General features: G+C 34.8%; 1 protein-coding gene across 2 annotated transcripts in view; it reads left to right on the top strand.

Moving 5' to 3' along the window:
- Positions 1 to 5712: 5712 nt before the first annotated feature.
- PPARG (peroxisome proliferator activated receptor gamma) overlaps positions 5713 to 22495 on the top strand; it is a 106096-nt gene continuing 89313 nt past the window's right edge. The window contains exons 1-2 of one of the 2 annotated variants that reach the window (XM_023749650.1): positions 5716 to 5806; positions 21594 to 21682. The gene's annotated coding sequence lies outside the window, so the exon portion shown is untranslated. Of the gene's footprint in view, positions 5807 to 21593; positions 21683 to 22495 lie in introns of both variants that reach the window. The other variant, XM_014451314.2, reaches the window with a different exon arrangement.

Here is a 22495-nt window from a genome sequence, read left to right as displayed (position 1 = left end):
ATATATGCAGTTACACAAGAGCTGGAATATTTGTCCATTACATTAATTCTTTATCCCCGGTGCCTAGAACACTGCTAACAAATATCAGATGCTCAACAAATAATTATTGCTTTTTATTTCAAATCTGCAAGCCCATTCTACTTGCTAATCCTAAATAGCTATCATGATTTTTTAGAGTAACATTAATCATTAGGATAACTTCGTTTATGATCGATTTATAAATGTAACCATACAATTTCATATTTAGAGAATGTTTTCATTTAATTCAGTCTACCCTTTAGTCTTAGCCAAAACATCATTTTACTATCCTTCTAAAGGACTCATTTTTAATTATCTCAAGCATCGAAAAAGTAATCTAGCTATTAATAGTAATAGTTAATATTTATTGAGCACTTATCCTGTATTAAGATCTATTTTAAGCACATTACATACATTATCTCATTTTATTCTTCCAACAATTATGTAAGATATACACTGTTATCTCTGATTTGCAGATGAAGAAACAAGCACAGAAATAAAAAATAAGTTGCCAAGCACCCTATCTTGCACTCTTTAGCAAGAACCTAATTGTCCAGTATTTAACTTGACAGAGAATGAGATGTCTACACCTCACCACCACCATTGCACACTTAACAATTATATCTACACAAGAATTACCATATTCAGGTGTAACCATGAATTATATCTAAACTTTTAGTTGTTCTGGTTCACTGCAAATCTGTTTATGTGTCTTATAAGTGATGAGCAACTTGATAATATTAGATCACCAAATGTTCAATTTATATTGAGTAACTCCACCACCACTTAAAATCAACCACCGTTAGGAGATTCTTTATTTCTATTTTTCTTTCTCTCTTAAATTACTCTTAAACTAAAATGAAGTAATTTTATTTTGTCATCCCAGGATATAGAGTTCATTTAATAGCAAATTTTGTATGGCCATTATAAAAAATCTAGGGAAGGCTGTAATTGAGTCTGGCCTCTAATGGAATCAATCAGTAATTTGGGGAGGGGAGGGAAGTAGTAGATCCATGTATTTCGTTTGATGGGATAAAAATTAGTCATTTGGGAGTATTCATATTCTTACAATTTCCCCAGTTTACCAAAGAGACTTTTCATTTGACAATATAACACCTCTTTCCTTTCCCTCCCTTCCCTTTAGAAAGTTGGTCTTACCAGGTCAGCTCCTAGATTTTTGTGACAAAGTATTTGTGAATGAGTGGAAAGGGACTGGACATGAAAAGCTGGAAGAGATTGAAGTTGATATATATAATAAAGTGCTGGGGAGGAAGGAGAGGAAGGAGAGATTATGAAATTACTGGGCTGAGAAGGGTAAAGTGTTTAGTTGGGAAGGCTTTAATGAAGGAGATACTTTGGAGAGAATGGTGTATGAAAAAAAATCGAAGGGAAGGGGGAAAATATTTGGAGAAAGGAGATGAAGGAAGGGTTGGTTGTGGATATAAATTGAATCTCCTTTATTGTACTTTAAAAGACAAGTAGAGAACGGAATTTCTTTTAATCTTGCAGGGAACAAGAAGTGCTCCAATTATGTGTTGAATTATGTTTCTTTACTTCTTCAGAGGGAGAAGTCAGTTTGGGTGATGTTGAGTTTGAGGTTCCTGAAGAACCTCAGACAGGGGTGTTCAAAAGAAACATGGAAAAACAGATTTAGAACTCTTGAGAGAAGAGTTGTGATAAGAGAAGAAAGTTTGGGAGCTACTGTCAAGTGTTTATGGGTGACAGTGAGACCAAGAAGGAACTTGCAGAACACATAAAATAGAAGGTCTCAGAAAGAAGTGGTACCAAGAGAACAGACAAAAATAGCAGTTCTGTGGTAGGGTAAGAATTCAGAGAAACTGGTCTCTGGGAAGCAAAGGGAGGAGGTAGTTTTAATAGTAGAGGATGGTCGAAATGTCAAATGCTGCAGAGGCAGGAGCCAGCTCAGACTGGCTTGTAGAAGTCAATTGTGAAATTTTCAGGATTTTTGTGAGCTGATTGTTATCCACAGCCATTATTAAAAATTAAATGGTATATACTTGCAATTTAACAAGTGGTCTTAAAAACAGAAGTAATGAACACACCAATTGCATCACTTCCTAATTATTTTGCACTTTTGAGGTGTTCATGTTGATTGTATCTGTATTGTGTAGATACTGTATACTGTTGTGTGCTACTACAGCTCTTCCCCATTCTGTTCTCAGTGACATTACATTGGTAACCTGAAATCAATCCTGGTGGGAGCGTTTACACCACAGATATTGGCAAACAGTATAAATCAGAGTGTTTTTCCCTACAACAGTGGTTCTCAACCTTGGCTGCACATTAGAATCACCTGGGAATCTTTTTAAAATCCTGATTTCTGGGCCTCATCCTCTGGAAATTCTGTTTCTTTTGTTACTAATGTTGTGCCCCACCCCATAACAAGAAACAGAATTTCCAGAGGATGAGGCCCAGAAATCAGGATTTTAAAAAGATTCCCAGGTGATTCTAATGTGCAGCCAAGGTTGAGAACCACTGCCCTACAAGGAAAGCCATTGTTGAACCTTTACCAGTGCACCACTGGATAAATAGAATGAAAATCAAGAAAAGTTAAATGGCTTTAGCAAGAAGGAGCTAACACGTTACTTTTGCTTGACTTTCAGTAAAAAGATAGGTGACAAATCATAGTAAAGTGGGTTGAGGAATGAAATAATGGAAAGTGAAGAAACAAATGTTCAAATAAGTTTGAGAAGGAGTGAGTTAAACAGTTAAGCAGATTGTTATTGTTGATACTGTGTATGTTTTTAATTTAGGGCCTACAGACTATATACAATATTAATGTACTTTATTAATCTCCAAAGATGAACAACATATGCAAATATATTTTATGGTGGAAGCTTTTTTGTTGGAAAAATCTTAAGGAACTAGTTATCTATAGAACACATTTGGGGAAATGCTGCTATAGTATTTCACAATTAAGTTTGAAACAAATATTCTTGTTATTAAAGTTTCTTAGATTTTTTAAAGAAATAGTATCAAGAATGGATGTTGAATTCAAGGGTTATTTTGCATTTTTGAGATAATCATGTTTTCTTTTTAAAATTTGACTAGTGCTCTGACCATTATTTTAATAGGTTTTCTAATATTAAGTTGTCTTTGCCTTTCTGAGATAAATGTAACTTGATTATGGTGATTTATTCTTTTAGTATACTGTTGAATTTGTTGATTAGCATTTTATTTATAATATTAGCTTAATACATGGTATTAGTATTTTTCTCTTTGTTCTTGTTTTTTAATATCAATATTATACTACTTTTGAAAAATTAATTTGGTCACTACATATTTTTTTTTTACTCAAACAGTTTATATAGCAAGAAAATTATCTCTTTCTTAAAATTTTGGGGGAAAAAATCTATAAAATTATCTAGGCCCAGAGCTTTTGGGGGGAAGTAATTCTTTGATAAGTTTTCAGTTGTTTCCATTGTTAATTTTCTAAAAAATGTCTTACATCAACTTTACCATTTATACCATTTTGGACAAACTAGTCTGAGTAAATTGCCCTTTTGCTGTATTATTATCTGCTTAAATTCTGATAAAAATCTTATTCAGATATTAAAAAGTTGGATGAGTAGATATGAAGAGCCCCTACCTTATGTGGGTTCTGTTGAAATGTGAGGGGCTTGTCTACTATCTTCACAGCCTCATTCTCTGACTTACAGGGGTGAGTAGATTAATTTATAATCTAATGAATATAAGCCAATCTGAATTGGCCAGAGGGAGGACATGGAAAGACTATAGTCCTTGATATTTATTGCCTCCAGAATGGATCTTGTTTCTGCCCTATATTAAAATTAATGCTATATATCATAGTATAATTTTATAGTATTTTAGTATATTTATTTATAAAATAATGTAAGAAATATTAATATTCTTTATATTAATAATTATATAACTTTTTAATTACAATTTAACACATATACCTATATTTTATTAATATGAATATTATAAATAATAAAGTTTATATTTATAAAATAAAATGTATTTGAAGTAAAATGTATATAAATATGATAAAATATAATACATATAAAATAAAATTTATGTCTGGAAACTATACCTTCTATGGTACAATACGATACTGAATGGATACAGAAAGGAAATTATAGATCTTAGTTGTTGGAGAGAGTTTTGGGAAAGGTTATAGAATTCTGCCTGCCTCTGAACGTCGCAGGAGCTGGCCAGTTTTCTGTTTGATTCAACTCTTAGGGCTACAAGCTAGAAATAGAAGTTCCCAAAAATCTTTACTTTCTTCCTTCTTTAGTTTCATTACTTCTTAATGAATTCATATGTATTTCAAAGGGAAATTGAGACAAGTTTGAAGGAAAGCTATTATAATGATTTTAACCTGGAGTCAGCATTCTTTAATTTTTCAGATAGAGATTTTGTTCAAATTATCTTTATTAATATTTTTCTTATTGTTTTCACGTATTTAAGCCCTTTTTAAGTTGACTTACATGTAAAAAAAAGTCAAAGTCGTAATCCATTCTAAATTTGTTTCTCATATTTTATACATGTTATATATCATGAAGAGTTTTGGTGTGGATACTGCTTTTGTTTTGACAACAAATTAGAGAGTACTTATATAAATTGCCAAGATACAGGTAAGCAGTTAGTCAGAAAACAAAACATGTAGGTCTAAAACACTGGCAAATTAGCTCTTTATAAAAGAACATGTCCCATTTTGAAAACAAATTGTTACCTTATTATTGAGGTTGAGTCTACATTAAGAGGTTTTCCATTTCCAAACAAAAGTACTAAGCAATGTTGGAGAAACAAATAATCAAAGTATAGTGGCTATAGTTTCCATCCTTTCATATTAGAAATACAAAAAGGGGAAAGATTTTATATTCATGACCCACTACTTTTATGTCTTACATGAATAACTGCATAGTTTTTGCAAATTCCAATTGGAAAGGTGCAGAATTTTAAAAGAAAAAATTATAATTTTTTGTAGGTTCGACTATGCAGAAAATTGAATCTGGATATTGGGTCTATTAAGGCCCTGATGATAAGGCTTTTGGCAGTAGATGCTGTTTTGTCTTTAGGGAATGTACAACTATTCTAAGATCCCTGAGCCCTTCATAAGAGCCAAGGATATGTATCCTAAGACCTTCAGCACTTTTACTCAGATAATGCGCTCTCTGAGTCTTCCTTTTAAAAATCAGCTTCACCTGGATTGTGCTGCATCTACTATTCCTAAGTGGTTGTGATGCATCACTGTACTTTCCCTTAGGCTTAACAGCCATGTGCCATCTAGAATGAGATAATATTTTAATAAATATCTTCACTGTGTATAACTTTATCAAACATCTATCTTTTGAGGTTATTAATCCTTTTAAGATAAAGTTTTCTTAAGTCCATACAATAAGGTAAGTGTCATTATTAATATGATGTAAAAGTTGGATGAGATACAGGACCTTAGCTCATGATTAATGACAGAACTCAGAAAGTAGGTGAAGTGAATCTAATATATGTCTCTACGGAAAGATTCTACAGCCCTGCATGATTTACGAGTCAGTAGCTGTTGGTTACTTGTAAAGGATACAAAACCAAGCTCAGGGAAAGCAAACATTCAGAATGAAATCCAACAGAAAAAAATAAATTTATTTGTACTTGTATACTTTGGCAACCTGGTTGTCTAAAAAAGTTGAATATTGTGTGTATATTAAAAATCTTCTTTCTTTTTGATTGTTTAGATTTGAAAAGAGCCAATTCTAAACCACAGATATACAAGAAGACCATTTTCTCAAACAAGAGTCACCCTTTAACAGTAAGTAAACTCAGAATTTCTTATATTAAATGGTCTAAAGAATACCTTTTTTTAATAACATGAAAAGTCTTCACAGTATTTTGTTGTAAAATTTCTTAGAGAGCTTTTATTTTGACTATCAGAATACTTTCTACTTTATAATTTACCAGTCAATTGAGGGAGAGCACAGAAATGTATTGTCTAAGACAAAACAAAGATAAGAAAGTGACATAGAAGTTGAGAAATAACTCATATCCTTAGAAATAAGTCTCAAGTATAAGTATATTATTTTAGGTTCCTGTGATACTTATAATTAAATAAAGATAAAAATTAAAATATTTTGCCTGGTTCCCTATAGGCCATGCAACCATGATTCCTGGTCACAAAGAAGAAAGTATCCAATATCCAATACTCAAGTTCCAGCTCCCAAAGGTCAAAGCTGGAATAATTTGAACAATAACATAAATAATCATAGAATTAGATTATAGCTCTCCCATATAAAATATATATATTCATGATTCCATACTGATACAAATAAATGCTGAATAAATAAAGAAATGGAAAGAGAACTTTTCCTTACAGAGGAATTTAAATTAATAAACATAAAAGGAATAAGGGAAATAGAAAATTGCCACTAAAGAACCGCAGTAATAATTGTGTAGGCAAGATGAATACTAAAATTGATTACAGTGTAAGGTGAAACCGAGTATGTGCATAACCTCAAAGTATCTCCTCCCCAAATATTTATTAACTACAAAGGGAAAAATAGTGTCTTTACAGGGGGAATCCTGGCAGACACCACCTTAACCAAGTGATTGAGGTTAATATTGCAGTAATAAGATATATTGAGCTCATACCCCCTGAAAAGGGCACATCATGCCTTTGTTATTCTTCTAAAAAATCCATAACCTCTTCCTAGCTGGTTTGACTCAGTGGATAGAGCATCAGTCTGCGGAGTGAAGGGTCCCAGGTTCGATTCTGGTCAAGGGCACGTGCCCAGGTTGTAGACTTGATCCTGAGTAGGTGGTGTGCAGGAGGCAGCTAATCAATGCTTCTCTCATCATTGATGTTTCTATCTCTCTCTCCCTCTCCTTTCCTTTCTGATATCAATAAAAACATATTTTTTAAAAATCCATAACCTCAACTGAATCATGAGAAAAACCTTAGACAAACCTAAATGGAGAGACATTCTGTAAAATACCTGACTAGCATTCTTTTTTCTTTTTTCAAAAAAACTTAAAAAATATATTTTTATTGATTTCAGAGAGGAAGGGAGAGGGAGAGAGAGATAGAAACATAAATGATGAGAGAGAATCATTGATTGGATGACTCCTGCAGGACCCACACTGGGGATTGAGCCTGCAGGACCCACACTGGGGATTGAGCATGTGCCCTGACTGGGAATCTGAACCATGACCTCCTGGTTTATAGGTTGATGCTCAACTACTGAGCCACGCCAGCCAGGACTGACCAGCATTCTTTAACAGTGTCAGGAGCATAAAAGACAAGTAAAGACAGAAGAACTGTACATTACATATATGCAGTATTTCATATATAACTTATACCTCAATAAAGCTATTTAAAAAAAAAAGACTGAGGAACTGCCACAGATTTGAAGGAGAATTAGGAGACATGAAACAAATGTAATATGTGATCCTAGATTGGGTCCTAGAACTGAGAAAGGACATTAATGGAAAAAAACTGGTGACATCTAAGCAAAGTAGCTTATAGTAGTGTGCCAATGTTAATATATTAGTTTTGATCACTGTACTATGGTCGTAATATGTAATGTAACAGTAGAGGCATCTAGATGAAGGGTACATAGGAACTCTACTATCTTTGCAACTTTTCTGTAAGCCTCAAATTATTTCCAAATTAAAAAATTCTTTAAAAATAATATTGGAGTCACTAAATAATAATTCTTAAATTAGATTTTCACTGATTTATAGAGTGAGTTTCTGTTTGTTTACAAATCTTAGAACAGGGAGAAGCAGGGCCATTGTTTTCATCAAGAGTATCCTTTGAGCTGTGTTTCTTAATTCTGTCCATACGCTACCATCCTTACCCCCGCAAGTTTGATCTCCACTTAATACCTCTGGTCTCTTGGAAAACCTATGAGTGGGAAAATTCCACAAGACTTTGCCTCCTTGGGAACCACCTCTTAGCCAAGTTTTTAGTTGGTGATAAGCAGTGTCTGATTTGAATGTTCAAACCAAAACTGTGAAAGTATTTAGATCTCATTAATAATCTCTTGATCCACCAGTCTTCATTACCCAAGACAGCATTTGAACAAGAACTTAGAATTAGTAGTCTTATATTTAAATAGTGAAGATGAGAGAATATCATATTACTTTTAGGTAAAATGTCTGGGAATTCAATAAATACAAAGAGTACTGAGTGAACTTTGTTTCTTAAAGGAAATCAATAGCAGCATTAAGTTTGCTTAGAAAATCAATTTAAGTTTAGAAAAACCTAAAGCCACTTTAAATCCAAACATGAAGCTCTTGAAAGATGAAGTAAGTGGCAAGTATGTACTTTGGCATCTGAAAATCAGTATTTGGTTTGAATTTTAAGTGTCTGGGCATGAAAAATGAAATGCTAAGTATTAGGAATTCTTCCCCAGATTTTTTGCCGGTCTCTTGTGTGTTCAACCAATTTAGTAAATCACACTATTTCATAGATTTTAGGTGTAACAAGAACAACAGAAGTTGTACCTAGAGTAGTCAAATGCATAGAGACACAAAGTAGAATGGTGGCTATCAGGGCTGAGTTGGAGAGTTAATGTTTGATGAGTATAGTTTCAGTTTGGGAAGATGAAAAAGTTCTGGAGCTGGATAGTGGTGATGGTTACAAAACATTGTGAATGTACTTAATGCCACAGAACTGTACATTTAAAAATGATTAAGGTGGTAAATTTTTGTTATCTATATTTTACCACATTTTTAGAGTAAAAAAGAAACAACAGAAGTCTTCAGCAGTTACATTTCGCTTCTTTGCTAGGGTGCCCAGTTATGAGAAGAATCTCTGCCTGTGAACATTTATCCTTAGGAATATATATATTTTTAATCTAGACATGATTCCCAAGACATCATTTTCCAACTGGTAGTTTAAATGGCTCCTATATCATAAATTGTGCAAATAAAAAGAAACGTGGTACACAGGAAACAGTAGAGCTGGGGTGGTTGGGAGAGTTATTTGTGGAGTTAATTTATAACTAAGACAAATGAATCTATAAAAAGAAGAAAAATCCCATAAGAAATATGTTAACTGATGGTAAGGGAGAAAAAAGAGTTTAGATAAAAGATATCTGAACTTGTTTGGTCCCAGTGATTTTATGGCTGAAGAATTCAATTATAGGTGTACTGGGTGGAGCAAATCACAATTCTGTAAATTACTGATAGGACACAACGATCTTTATCATTTTCTGTATGTGCTCACATGCAAAGTTCAGTCTAGCTCTCTGTAAATAGACTCTCAGCCTACCTATACTGCTATGTATGAATTCAGGGCTTCAGGATTAGAACATAGATAATGTTTACTTTTAAAACCTTAGAAGCAGGTAGGTGATACATTTAGAAATAAGATTAGGAACTAGAACAAAATGACTTTTGCTTTTGAATTTTGGCCATTGGATTTGTCTCATTTTACATTAAATCTTTTTAAGATATTTTTATTACTGAAAACTTGTGAAAATTTTTTTTTAAAAAACACACAATCACATATAAACTACTACTTCTTCTTAAAATCAAAAGACCAATCTCTCGTACAGGCAGGTATGTACTTTGGCATCTGAAAATGAGTCTTTGGTCTGAATTTTAAGTGTTAGGCATGAAAAATGAAATGCTAAGTGGCTTTAAGTGATTTTAAACTACTTCTTCTTAGTTCCTTACAGTCCTTGTTAGCATGTTTACATTTTTTACTTAATGACAGTTATAGTACATGTAGCATTTTTGCTTCTTTCACTGTTAGATCATTTAAATCTTTGTGTCCACTTAGCTTTTAAATTTGTCATAATGGCAGCATAATAGTTAATCTTAGTGATATCACATAATTTACTAAGCAGTTTTAGGTAGTTTTTAGTTTTTTATTACTATACAATTACTATTTATTCTAATATCATTACATATAGTGAATATCTTCATGCACATATTTCACTTTTTAAAAATTATTTTCTTTAGCTAAATCGCTGAAAGAGAAGTTTCTATGTCAAAGAATTTAAGCAACTATATTACTCTTGCATTATTCGTTTTTATGACATTTCAAATTACTCTAAGGATATATTAGTAGCAAAATGAATAAAAACTTATTTCCAAAGCATACATGATTCCTATTTATTTAAATATTTTATTTTTTAGCCAAGGATTTGTATGTGTTACAGTGAGATGAAAATAGAGAGGAGTTTCACCAATTACTTAGATATCAGAAAAATATGGGATTTTTGATGGTTTGGGGGGTTGGGTGAAAAAAGCCTATTTAATTGCAGGGAAGTTGTAGATTATTTCCTAAGGCTGTGTCAAATTTAAGTAAGATATAAAGACTGTGCTGCGGGTGCCTCATGGCCTTTAAGTCCACACCTTGCTAGCTGTTAGAAAGGAATGACTGCTTTAAAAATACAGCTTAAACAAATAGGACGTCCAGAGCGTTGTATACAATCCAGCTTTTTAAAATATTAAGTTAAAGATTTTAATTTGTGATTTAAATATTTGAGGGGAATATTAATTTTAGAATAAAGATATAACAGAAAATTTGAATATACAAAATTATGTGGTTAAATATACTACAATAAGTAGGGAAAGATTATGGGTAATTGTCATTTTTTAAATTCTAAACTTTCATTTGAGGATTAAGTTACAGTTAATGACATGAAATAGAAATAACAGCTTTTAACTTTAGTACAGTATATTGTATTTTTAAATATCAAATAAGAAATGTAATAACAATAAAGATCATTTTAAAGAAAGAAATTATCTATAATCTTAACATCCTTATCCGAACTATTTTAATTTCTACAAGTTACCTTCCAGTTCTGAATACATATATACACACACATTTTTATAAGTCTGTGTAGTGTTTGAGAAAGTGAATACATTGCTATCCCTGACCCTCAATGTCTATAAAAATTAAGGGATTTCGACAAATGACCTCTAATCTCTTAATGACTTCTAATCTTTTAAATAACCTTTAAATCTCTTTTGATTCAAAAACAATGATTTAAAACCTAGCTTTGTCTAGTAAACTACATAATATTTTCTAGAAAAATGTATAACTCCATCACAATGGGCACTATTTTTACTTAAAAATGTCATTCACAACTATAAAATGTAGAGGATTAATTCCTAAAAATTAAGCCTAAAAGAAAAACTTCTGTGATATAGAAACTATGAATTAGCAGTTTGTTAAACTGTAGAATGCATGGTAGGGGGAGAGGTTTGATTATTTAAGATTCTTGAGTAATAATTTAAATAAAGCAGTGTTCTCAAAGTAGTAATTTTAATAAAGCCTAATGTACAAGTATGTCTGATAAGAGGATACAAAAAATTTTGGTGATTACTTAATTTTCATTGATATCCCACACTTTTATTCTCATAAGAGGAAAATTTTTAAATCCTTTCATAATTTCTTAATTTTAATGTTTTCATTAGCTAGCACTATGTAAAATTATTGATTTTGACACCTAATTAGACTAGTTAGAAAAAATGTGCATATCTTCATTATCTCCCCTTCCACAATTTTGTTTGCATTTTTTAAAAAATTGCTAATAATGAGCTCTATAGTCCTAGCTATAGCATGCCTAATTCTTTGAATATCTCCAGTAAGTCATATGTTACAAATATAATGTGCATAAATTCTACCACTATATCATATAGTAAGAGGTTAATAATTGGAAGCCACTATTATTCCATGGAACATAAGTGAAGCAACTATGATCTCTTTCATGTTATTTTAGTTTTTTTCTCTTTACCCTCATTAATTCCGTCTTTCAGTCCAGATCCTGTGATCTGAAATCATTTAAATTATTAAAAGTTTGATATTTTTAACCTTTTATACTCCCAGTAGACAGGATATAGGAAATTTAGTGACGTAAATTCTTTAATAATCTTTAAAAGTCATAAGACTTGTTAGCTGTGACTAGAAACAATTAGGAATAAATTTCAGGGAAATACCATAATGGCATAACTTTTGTTTTCTTTTATTAGCAAGCCACATGGCTTTCCTCTCAAACCCAAGGAATACGTACTGTGGTCGTAAGATTTTAGTTTCATCAGCATCATAGAAATATATGTTTCCCTAAGTTTACTCACTATAATTTGTGATTACTATTTTTCTTATCTGCGAAGGAAGTACAACAGCTCCCACTGGGGAAATACCATGTTAAGTCAATCCTAAAATAAGAAATCTAAGGGAAAGGTCACATCCTAATAACTTGTGCAAATCTAAATTCCCATGGAGCTTTAAAATTATTTTGTAGGAGTGGAGTATTAACAACGTGTTGTTGAACCTCTTCCAGATAGTGTTGTAAAATTGAGAGCACTTTTGTGTACAGAAGTAACCACTGAAATATAAATACAGTTGACATGATCTAATTTTTTTCAGCAATCTATTGAAAAACCAGAGAAATATGCCATGACTAATAAACCACAAAATATTTTTTGTTACTTTCAGTGGAAATATCAGGAGTATTACTCAAGAAATATTATAGTAATTATCAATTTCCTTATCTGTTAAGATATTTATTGTGAGAATCAAAAAAGATGAAATATACAAAGGGTGTAGAAAAATTTTACAGAATTATATATCTTTAAGGGATTACTACAATAATTGCCTTTAATTTTTATCTTTTCTAAATGAAGACATCAAAATATACAGAGGACAAGTAATTTATTCTCTCCCGCTCAAGCTAAAAGTCACCAATACACCCTTACAGTATTCTACTCACTGACCAATCCAAGCCATTCTTTTCTTTTTAAAATATATTTTTATTGATTTCAGAGGGGGAAGGAGAGGAAAAGAGAGATAGAACCATCAATGATGAGAGAGAATAATTGATCAGCTTCCTCCTGCATGTCCCCTACTGGGGATCGAGCCCTTAATCTGGGCATGTGCCCTGACTGGGAATCAAAGGTCAATGCTCAACCTCTAAGACACAGGCCAGGCCCAAGTCATTCTTTAAGAGGGTGGGATTTGAGTGGAAGCTGTTCCATCATGGTGAGTATAACATTTTGCCAAAAGGATTGATTGTTTTCTAGAACATACTAATCTTTTTTTGAACATGTGTTGTTGGAACACAGTCTTGAATACTTATTTATTTATTTATTTATTATCTATTTATTTATTTATTGTTTTAGAAAATGTACATCTTTATTCCTTAGATTCTACTTTCTTATTACCAATTAAAGCAGAGCTGAATTGTTTTTTGCCTTATTGATCTACTGCTATTCATTTTCTTAATAATGATTATGTGTTTTGAGTATTTCAAGGATTTTATAAGAACACTGGAGGCCCAGTGCACGAAATTCGTGCACTCGGGGGAGTGGTCCCCCAGCCCGCCTGTGCCCTCTTGCAGTCTGGGAGCCCTCAGGGGATGTCCGACTGATGGCTTAGGCCCGCTTCCGGCAGTCGGATATCCTTAGTGCTGCTGCCAAGTCAGGAGAGGCTTCTGCCACCACCACCACTGCGCTCACCACCCATGAGCCTGGCTCAGGACTTCTGGCTGAGCAGGGCTCCCCCTGTGGGAGTGCACTGACCACCAGGGGGCAGCTCCTGCGTTGAGCATCTGCCCCCTGGTGGTCAGCGCACATCATAGTGACCAGTCGTTCCCCATTCAGTCGATTTGCATATTAGCCTTTTATTATATAGGATACCTGGTAGCTTCCTATTGAGACCCAATCTGTAGCAAGCCATTTATTGGAATTAATTAGATATTTATGCATTTAGTTATTTCAGTTTCACAATAATGTATTGCCACACAATAAGAAATATAATTTGCTTAAATTCTTACCATTGTGATAAGTTCAAAGAATTTCTGCAACTATTTAATATCTTACTCAGGAAAAACATTAAAATTCTTCATTGTATATGTTAGTTCATTTTTTTAATTTTATTTTATGCACCAACATGAAAAGGGTGAGATGTAGCAGATCTATATCCAACCACATATTCACCAGAGAAAGTGCTAAGTGGAAACAAGCACACTTTTAAAAATGTAATGCCTCTGTGCCTGACAAAGTAGACTAACTTCCTTTAAGTTCCAATCCTTTTTAAAAAGTAACTGACCCGGGATGAATGATGGCTGGAATGTGGTGGAGGGACTTGACTTTCATCCTTAGTGATACATGAAAGTTAAAAAAAAATGTTGCCCACTTCTGTTCCCAATTTATGGAGTAACTTTTTATCCACCAGACTTTGGAATAAAAGTAATAGCAACAGCAAGAATCTAAGACGAGTAAATTATTTGTACACTTCTGATCTCTGGTGCCAAAAGTGGGGGGAGGGGAAGATCTTTTTATATATGAACCTACTGATTGCTGCTGCTATAAATTTGTTTTTCCAACCAGTTTATTTGCATTGTGGGTTGTTTTTTGTTGTTGTTTTTTAGTTCAGATTTTCTGTATTCCTCACTTGAGTTAGAGATTGTCCTCTGACTCGACAGTCTACCATTTTCAGTTTGTCCTCCCAGTTGGCAGAGTTATCTTTCTAAACACACTATGTTTACATTTCACCCCTCTTTCAGGGAGCATTAGAGACTTTGTGGTCAGCCTCAATCTATTTACTATCACAAATATTATAGTTAAGTCAAACCGGCTGCTCAGTGTTCCTCTCACAGCATTTGGTTCATGACTGGAATGTGCCAATCATCATATATTGTTGTTGATTTTTATAGTTTATGGAGTGAGCTTCTTAAGAACAGAGACTGTTTTCTGGGTATCCCTAGTACTTATACAATTTCTAGCAAATATTATAAAAGTAATAAAACTGTAATACTACTGAAATTAAATGATTCAGATATACTTTTATTTCTACTAGTTAAGCATAGTATTATTAGCAGTCTTGCCTAAATATTATTTTTTAAACTTACCAACTAAAGATGCAAAGCATGGTACAAAATTGAATTATATTAAGAGTTTTCATGATATAATATGTATTTAAAATTTTATAAATTTAACCTTTGCATGGGCTTTTTATCAAATGTTGAAAATGAATTCATAAAAGCACATAGGTACCTTATCAGCTACTTCTTCTATAATTTGAGGGTGACACATATTCAGTTTACAGACTAATTATGGCTTTTCAACTTTCTATAGCATTTGAAGCAGGGCTTGTAAGTCAAGTAAAAGGCTATAATAGTTATTTATACTGAGATTTCTTTTGCTCCTATTTGTATATGTTATTTATTAAATAAATACTTATTGAGCTACTTTTATATATCCAGCAGTGTTCTAGACAAAATAGTATTATGAGATATTCTTGATCACAGTCTTGTCGCAAAGACAAAGATAATACACACAACACATGAAAGAATTAAATAATAGAGCAGGGCAATGTGTCACTGAGGAAAAATATGTAGTAAAAGTTCATAGAAGACACACATGAAGAGTTGGAATAGTCAACAGTTGTTTGATGAATGGTTGTACCTGAGCTGAACCCTAAAAGTAAAGATATGAATACATGCGAAGGAAGAAGATGGAAATTTTAAACATGAGGAATATTATGGGGAAAAAATTTCAAGATATCAATGGGCATGTTGTATTCTACAATCAGTGGCATATTCACATAGGGAGAGGACAAGGGCTAACTTTGGATACAAAGTCCATGTGAAACGTGGACTTTGTCCAGGAGGCATTAGAGAACTTGAAGAATTGGGGGTTGGGAAGTGGTATGATAAAAGCAGCTCTGTTTGGAATGGGCAAGTGAGAGAGATATTTTGATAACTTATTTGGTGACTGAATAAAGAGCGTGAAAGAAAAAGAAGAAGAAAAATGAACTTTTGGTTGACGTAGAGTGATAGAGATATTAAAAGAAATATAAAAATAAATAAATAAAAGAAATATGGAAGACAGATTCTTTTTGGAGAAGAAAGATGAATTTGATTTCAGACTTGTTGAATTTGAAATGAAGGTGGAATATCTCAGTAGAAATATCCTAGAGAGATGTGAAGATATGGGACCAAACCTTGATTCAGAGGTCAGAACTAGACATGTTGATTTGGGCCCAGTTAGCATGGAGTAAAGAATGTGTTGAAAGCTGAAGTCTTAAGGAACAACATAAAGGTAAAGTTTAAAAGAGGAAGATAGATCTATTTTTAATATTTTGAGGAACTTCCATATTTTATTCCATAGTGGCTAAACCAATTTACATTCCCACCAACAGTACACAAGGGTTCCCTCTTTCCCACATCCTTGTTATCTATTGTCTTCTTCTTTTTAATTTATCTTTATTGTTGAAAGTATTACAGATGTCCCCTTTTTTCCCCCCTATTGACCACTCTTCTCCCCACTCCCACCCCCTCACCAGGCCTTCACTTATTATCTCTTATCTTCTTAATGATAGGTGTCCTAACAGGTGTTAAGTGATATCTCATTGTGGTTTTTATTTGTATTTCCCTAATGATTAGTGATGAGCTGCTTTTCATGTACCTGTTGGCCATTGGATGTCTTCTTTGGGAAAATGTCTATTTAGTTCCTCTGTCTACTTTTTAAATGGATTTTTTTTTGGGGGGGGTGATTGTTGTTGCTATTGAGTTGTATGAGTTCTTTATATATTTTGGATATTAACCCATTATCCAATAGATAACTTTGCAAAAATTTTATCCCATTCTGTAGGTTGCCTTTACATTTTGTTAATTGTTTCTTTTAGTGATTGGAATAATTAAGTTCTAGTATCTTAGCAAGTTTGATAATTATAATACAACTAAAGGCCTAATGCACAAAATTCGTGCAAAAGTAGGCCTTCCTTCCCCTGGCTACTGGCTGCCGGCTGCCAACTGCTGGTACTGGCTTCCCTCTGGCACCCAGGACCCGGGCTTCCCTCGTAGCCCGGGCTTCATCCAGAAGGTCGTCCAGAAGGACATCTGGTCTAATTAGCACATTACGCTTTTATTATTATAGATATTGTTGTCTAGATTTACCATATTGTGCATTAGAGCTCTAGGACTTATTTACTACCCATTGAAAGTTTGTATGTACCCTTAAACAGCATTTGTCCTGTCCCCCTATCCCTGGTAACCACATTTTATTTTGCTTTTACAAGTTTGGCCTTTTAATCCAAGGGGACACTTTGCATATTAGGCTTATATATATATATATATAAATATATTTATATATTAGGCTTTTATAAATATATATATTTATTTATTTTACATATATATTTATTTATTTTACATATTTATTTATTTTACATATTTTATATATATATTTATATATTTATATATGTATATAAATTTATTTATTTATTTTACAAGTTTGGCTTTTTTAGATTTCACATATAAGTGAGATAATAAAGTACTTGACATTCTCTTTTGACTTATCTCACTTATTCTCTCTCATCATTGATGTGTTCTCTCAGCATGATGTGTTCAAGGTTCATCATGTTGTCCCAAATGGCAGGGTGTCCTTCTTTCTCATGGCTAAATAATACTCCATTGTGTGTGTATATATGTATACCACATCTCCTTTATTTGTCTGTCCTAGTTATTTCCATCTCTTGGCTATTGAGAATAGTGATGCAGTAAACATGGGAGTGCATATCCTGTTTTCATTTCCTTTGGATATATACCCAGAGTGGAATTTCTGGATCATATGGTGGAAATGATAATTATGCAGTATGATTGAGGGGCTAAATATGCTACAGTGCCAATTATATTATCCTATATAATAAAAGCCTAATATGCTAAGTGTCCGGTCGGCTGGTTGGCCGTTCAATTAATCAAACCGTAATATACTAATGATATGCTAAGGCCGCTCAACTGCTCGCTATGACATACACTGACCACCAGGAGGCAGACAGTCGACAACCAGTTGCTATGACGTGCCCTGAGCACCAGGGGGCAGATGCTCCAACTGGCAGGTTAGCTTGCTGCTGGGGTCCGGCCAATCAGGACTGGGCAAAATGGGCCGGACATGCCCTGGAGCCCTCCTACTGTCCATCCCCGGCTGGCCAACCTCCTGTGTCCCTCCCCGGCCCTGATCGTGCACCGATGGGGTCTCTCAGCCTGGCCTGCACCCTCTCACAATCCGGGACCCCTCAGGGGATGATGGAGAGCCAGTTTCGGCCCGATCCCACAGGCCAGGCCGAAGGACCCCACTGGTGCACGAATTTGTGCACCAGGCCTCTAGTAGTATATAAGTATGTCAAATTAACATGTTGTACAGCTTAAATTTATACGATGTTATATGTCAAATATATTTCAATTTAAAAAAGGAAGATGAGAGAGTAGAAAAATAGTATCATTGATGCCAGATGAGAAGAATTTTAAGAAAAGGAAAAGGAGACCTAGTTGGTTTGGCTCAGTGGATAGAGTGTCAGCCTACGGACTGAAGGGTCCCAGGTCCAATTCCAGTCAAGGGCACATGCCTGGGTTGCGGGGGTGTGCAGGAGGCAGCCAATTGGTGATTCTCTTTCATCATTGATGTTTCTATATCTCTTGCCCCCTCCCTTCCTCTCTGAAATCAATAAAAATATATTAAACCTGGCCGGCATGGCTCAGTGGTTGAGAGTCAACGTATGAACCAGGAGGTCATGGTTTGATTCCTCGTCAGGGCACATGCCCGGGTTGCAGGCTCGATCCCCAGTGTGAGGCGTGCAGAAGCTCAATCAGTGATTCGCTCTCATCATTGATGTTTCTAGCTCTCTCTCCCTCTCCCTTCCACTCTGAAATCAATAAAAATATGGTTTTTTTTAAAAAGAAGAAAAGGAAAACAACACCTATCACCTCTTGTGTACCTGCCATTATAATAACTTTACATATATAATCTTATTTAATCCTCCCAAAAGCCCTATACACTGGGAATTATGATTATCCCTATTTTACAGGTGAATAAAGTTTAGCATGATTAAATAATTTGCTAGTATGAAATGGAATCTTGATTTAAACTGAAGTCCTTCTGATTTCCGATATTACTTTTTTAAAAAACTGAAATATGTAAAATGACAATGAAAAGTCAAAAGAATAGAAAAAGGAGTAAGGCCATTCACAGTTGCAAGGAGGAGATCACAGTTTAATATTGCAGCTTAAGTGTAGTGGTAGGAATGGATATATCAGGAAGCTTAGAAGGTAATAGGTAGTTTTCCATCTTTTGTGAATGAAGGAGGGAGTGACTTTAGACCACTGAGGATTGGGGCAGTGAATAGGACAGTTCTACTGGAGCAGTTGAATCAAGTAAAGTAAGGAAGAGTGCAAGTCAGTGGCGAAGGGGGAAATATTGTAGGGGTGAGATCTCAGATTAGACATTAAAAAAGAGACAGACCCTCTAAGGAAAGTCTGCTTCCATTAAATTTGGAAGAAAGGGTAATGAAGTTAATGTGACGATTGTCCCAGTGGAGAACAAGGAAAGATAAATGAGAAAGGAGTCAGTCAAGCATCTATATAATAAAGAGCCAGGGTCGTAATGACCGATTATGACTGAAGGCTGGACCAGACTGGAAGTCAGTGCTGGGTTGCCATGGAGACCCAGCACTGACTGGGGCCACTGCAGGCGCCCCGACCCAGCACTGACTGCCTAGGGGGCTGCGGATCAGGCCCGGAGAGAGGCCTGCAGAGAGAGAGGCAGGGTCTGATCTGTGGCCTCTGTGGCAGCCATTGATCAGAACTTGCCTCTCTTTCTCTCCCGGCCTGGCCAACAGCCGTGCCTCCATTTCTCTCCAGACCTCCACCGGGGCTGCTGATCAGCCCTGCCTTTCTGATCAGGCCCCATTGATAGGCCCAGAGATGCTGACTGGCATAGAAACTGACCGATCAGAACCAAATCTGGGTCCACGGTGAGGGGCCAATGGCTGTGTAGGAGGTGGAGCTTTTGATGCTGACTGGCATAGAAACTGACCAATCGGAACCAAATTGGCTGGCAGAGGAGGGCAATTGGGAGCAAGATCAGGCGGGCAAGGGAGGGCAGTTAGGGGTGATCAGGCCAGCAGGGGAAGGCAGTTAGGGGCGATCAGGCCAGCAGGGGAGAGCAGTTAGGGGCAAGATCAGGCCAGCAGGGGAGGGCAGTTGGGGGCAACCAGGCTGGGAGGGGAGGGCAGTTGGGGGCGAGATCAGGCCTGCAAGGGAGGGCAGTTAGGGGTGATCAGGCAGGCAGGGGAGAGCAGTTGGAGGCTCGATTAGGCCATCAGGGGAGGGCAGTTAGGGGCGATCAGGCAGGCAGGCAGAGGCATTTAGGGGCAATCAGGCAGGCAGGCAGGTGAGTGGTTAGGAGCCAACAGTCCCAGATTGTGAGAGGGGTTTGGGATCGGGCCTAAACCGGCAGTCGGACATCCCCTGAGGGGTCCCCGATTGGAGTGGGTGCAGGCTGGGCTGAGGGGACCACCCCTCCGTGCACGAATTTCGTGCACTGGGCCTCTAGTAGATTTATAAAAGCACTAGTTATAATGATACCTCCAAAGTTGGAAGAAAGCACATAAAAATATAGATGTGGCAGGTAAGTGTTCTTAATCAAGTCACTTTCTCTCTTCCAGCCTCAGTTTTCCCATACATTCAACAAATTAGGTTAGATTAGATGAATTGATCTTTAAGGACCCTTCCAATACTTAATTTTCTAAGCATTCATAGATTATGGCAAGAATATAGTTTTATATATCAAAGGAACTTGTATGATAACTAAAATTAGAGATACAAAGGAAATTTTTAGAATTTAAGTCCACAAGTCAGAGTTTCTGGATGTATCTCTTCTTTCCCTTATTAAAAAGTATTAAAATGTCTGAATGTATTACTAATTGTAAACCATCTTGAAAGCAAGGACTGTATTCTATTCTCTTATGTATCCTTAGCATCCAGCATAATGCTTGCTACATAATACTACTCAATAAATATTGATTGAATGAAAGTTGAATCACAAAATAAAATGTCACCAATAAAGAGGCTTCGAATAGTACTCTTCCCATTCTTTTTCTCCTCTTTAATCTCTCATCTCAGTCTCTTCCATTACAATTCAGGGACATGTTAATTGTGTGGTTAGTCACTTTTCATGTAGTGCCTTATTTTTATATAACTTTAATTGTTTTTTTTATTTGGTTGCAATGTTGATTTTTTTATCAAAAGGGAACTAAACTTGGGAAATTAATGGACATTTAATTGGAAATCCTAGGAATTTTCAAAAATATATTTTGTAGTAACTTAAAATTTAGTTATAGTAGTTTCCCATCTAGTTTCCCATCTATTTTTAATTTGAATATTTCCAAGCGTATTTACTTTATGAAAAGGAATTGTGTTTTATATTACAGAGGAAAAAATGATTTAGAAAAAAACCACAGAAATCTGTTTATTAACAAATTTAGTGATGCTAGTGTAAGAAAAAATAAAGCCACAAAGTCATTCCAAATTTAGTAACACTTCCCATCTTAAACACATGATTTCAGTTGTTTCTGGGCTAGCTAAAGGTTACAAAATGTCACCATAATACCATTTACTTCCTTATAGGTTCTTACTACCTCCCCCACAACCCTAAATATGGTAGATGGAGTTGTAAAAAACCCTGTAGGATGACAATATAGTTTATTACACTTTTAGTTAGAAGTATTCTGCCAAAATGAGCTGAGAATTAGAGGAAGTAGATTTAAATTGACAACAATCTAGTAATACAGAATATATTTTTTCCAGATCACTAAAACAACAAGCCGATTTGTAACTTTAATGCTTCATACAATGGAAAAATTACAGCTGTAACAAAATCAACAAAGACATCTCTGGTTAGTGTTCTTAAATGGGAAAATTAACTGCAGGAATATATTTCCAAATGTTTTTGTATACTCTGTACTACTTTCTGAATATTATCAATTTTCCCTCTTGCTATTCGGGGAGTCACTGATTCTTCTCATCTTTCTGATGAGGAATGAGAGCCGGAGTTGACATTTCACTGTTAGCCTACTTTATCTTCAGTCATCTGGCCATTGGAAGATGTCTTTGTTTCTCTTTCATTACCAAGCTTCACCCTTGTAGATTGTCTTCCCTTTCCCTGAGGTAGAGAGAGTATTTGTTTACATGGGATACATGGAAATGCAGATTTTAATAAATGGCTGATTGTTAGGTAGAAAGTAAAATATTGGGCAGGACAACCAAGTATGCAAAAGCTGAATGTTCAGTGGAAACTGCAGTTATTCTGGGTTTTGAGTCCAGCTAGTAGCATGTCTTATGGAATCAGCCATCCTGTGAAAATATGAACTTTAAGGAAGAAGGTGAATGATTTTATACTTCTCCCTTAAAAGCTCATTCAATTTTAAGTATTTGCCTATTTTTTCAAAATACGCACTTCACAGAATTATTTTTTTAAAGTGACAAATTTACTATGATATACAAACATATAAGTTATGTCAAAATAGGTTATTTTGTAATTTAAAATGAGAGGTAGGGTGAAAAAAAATCAAGTGGTAAAAGAAGGAAGCTGATTGTTTAGTCCAATTTGCTTCTTCCTCTTTGGGCTGCTGTTGATTTTATTTTAGCTATTCTGTTTGCCTGATCATAGGCGGTGTTACAATCTTCTGCACTTAGAAACTTAGGACCCC

The sequence above is a fragment of the Myotis lucifugus genome, unplaced genomic scaffold (genome assembly GCF_000147115.1).
Source record: "Myotis lucifugus unplaced genomic scaffold, Myoluc2.0 scaffold_8, whole genome shotgun sequence".
Taxonomy (NCBI): Eukaryota; Metazoa; Chordata; class Mammalia; order Chiroptera; family Vespertilionidae; genus Myotis; species Myotis lucifugus.
Note: the sequence above shows the minus strand (reverse complement) of the source record. Positions and strands in the feature narration are given on the sequence as shown.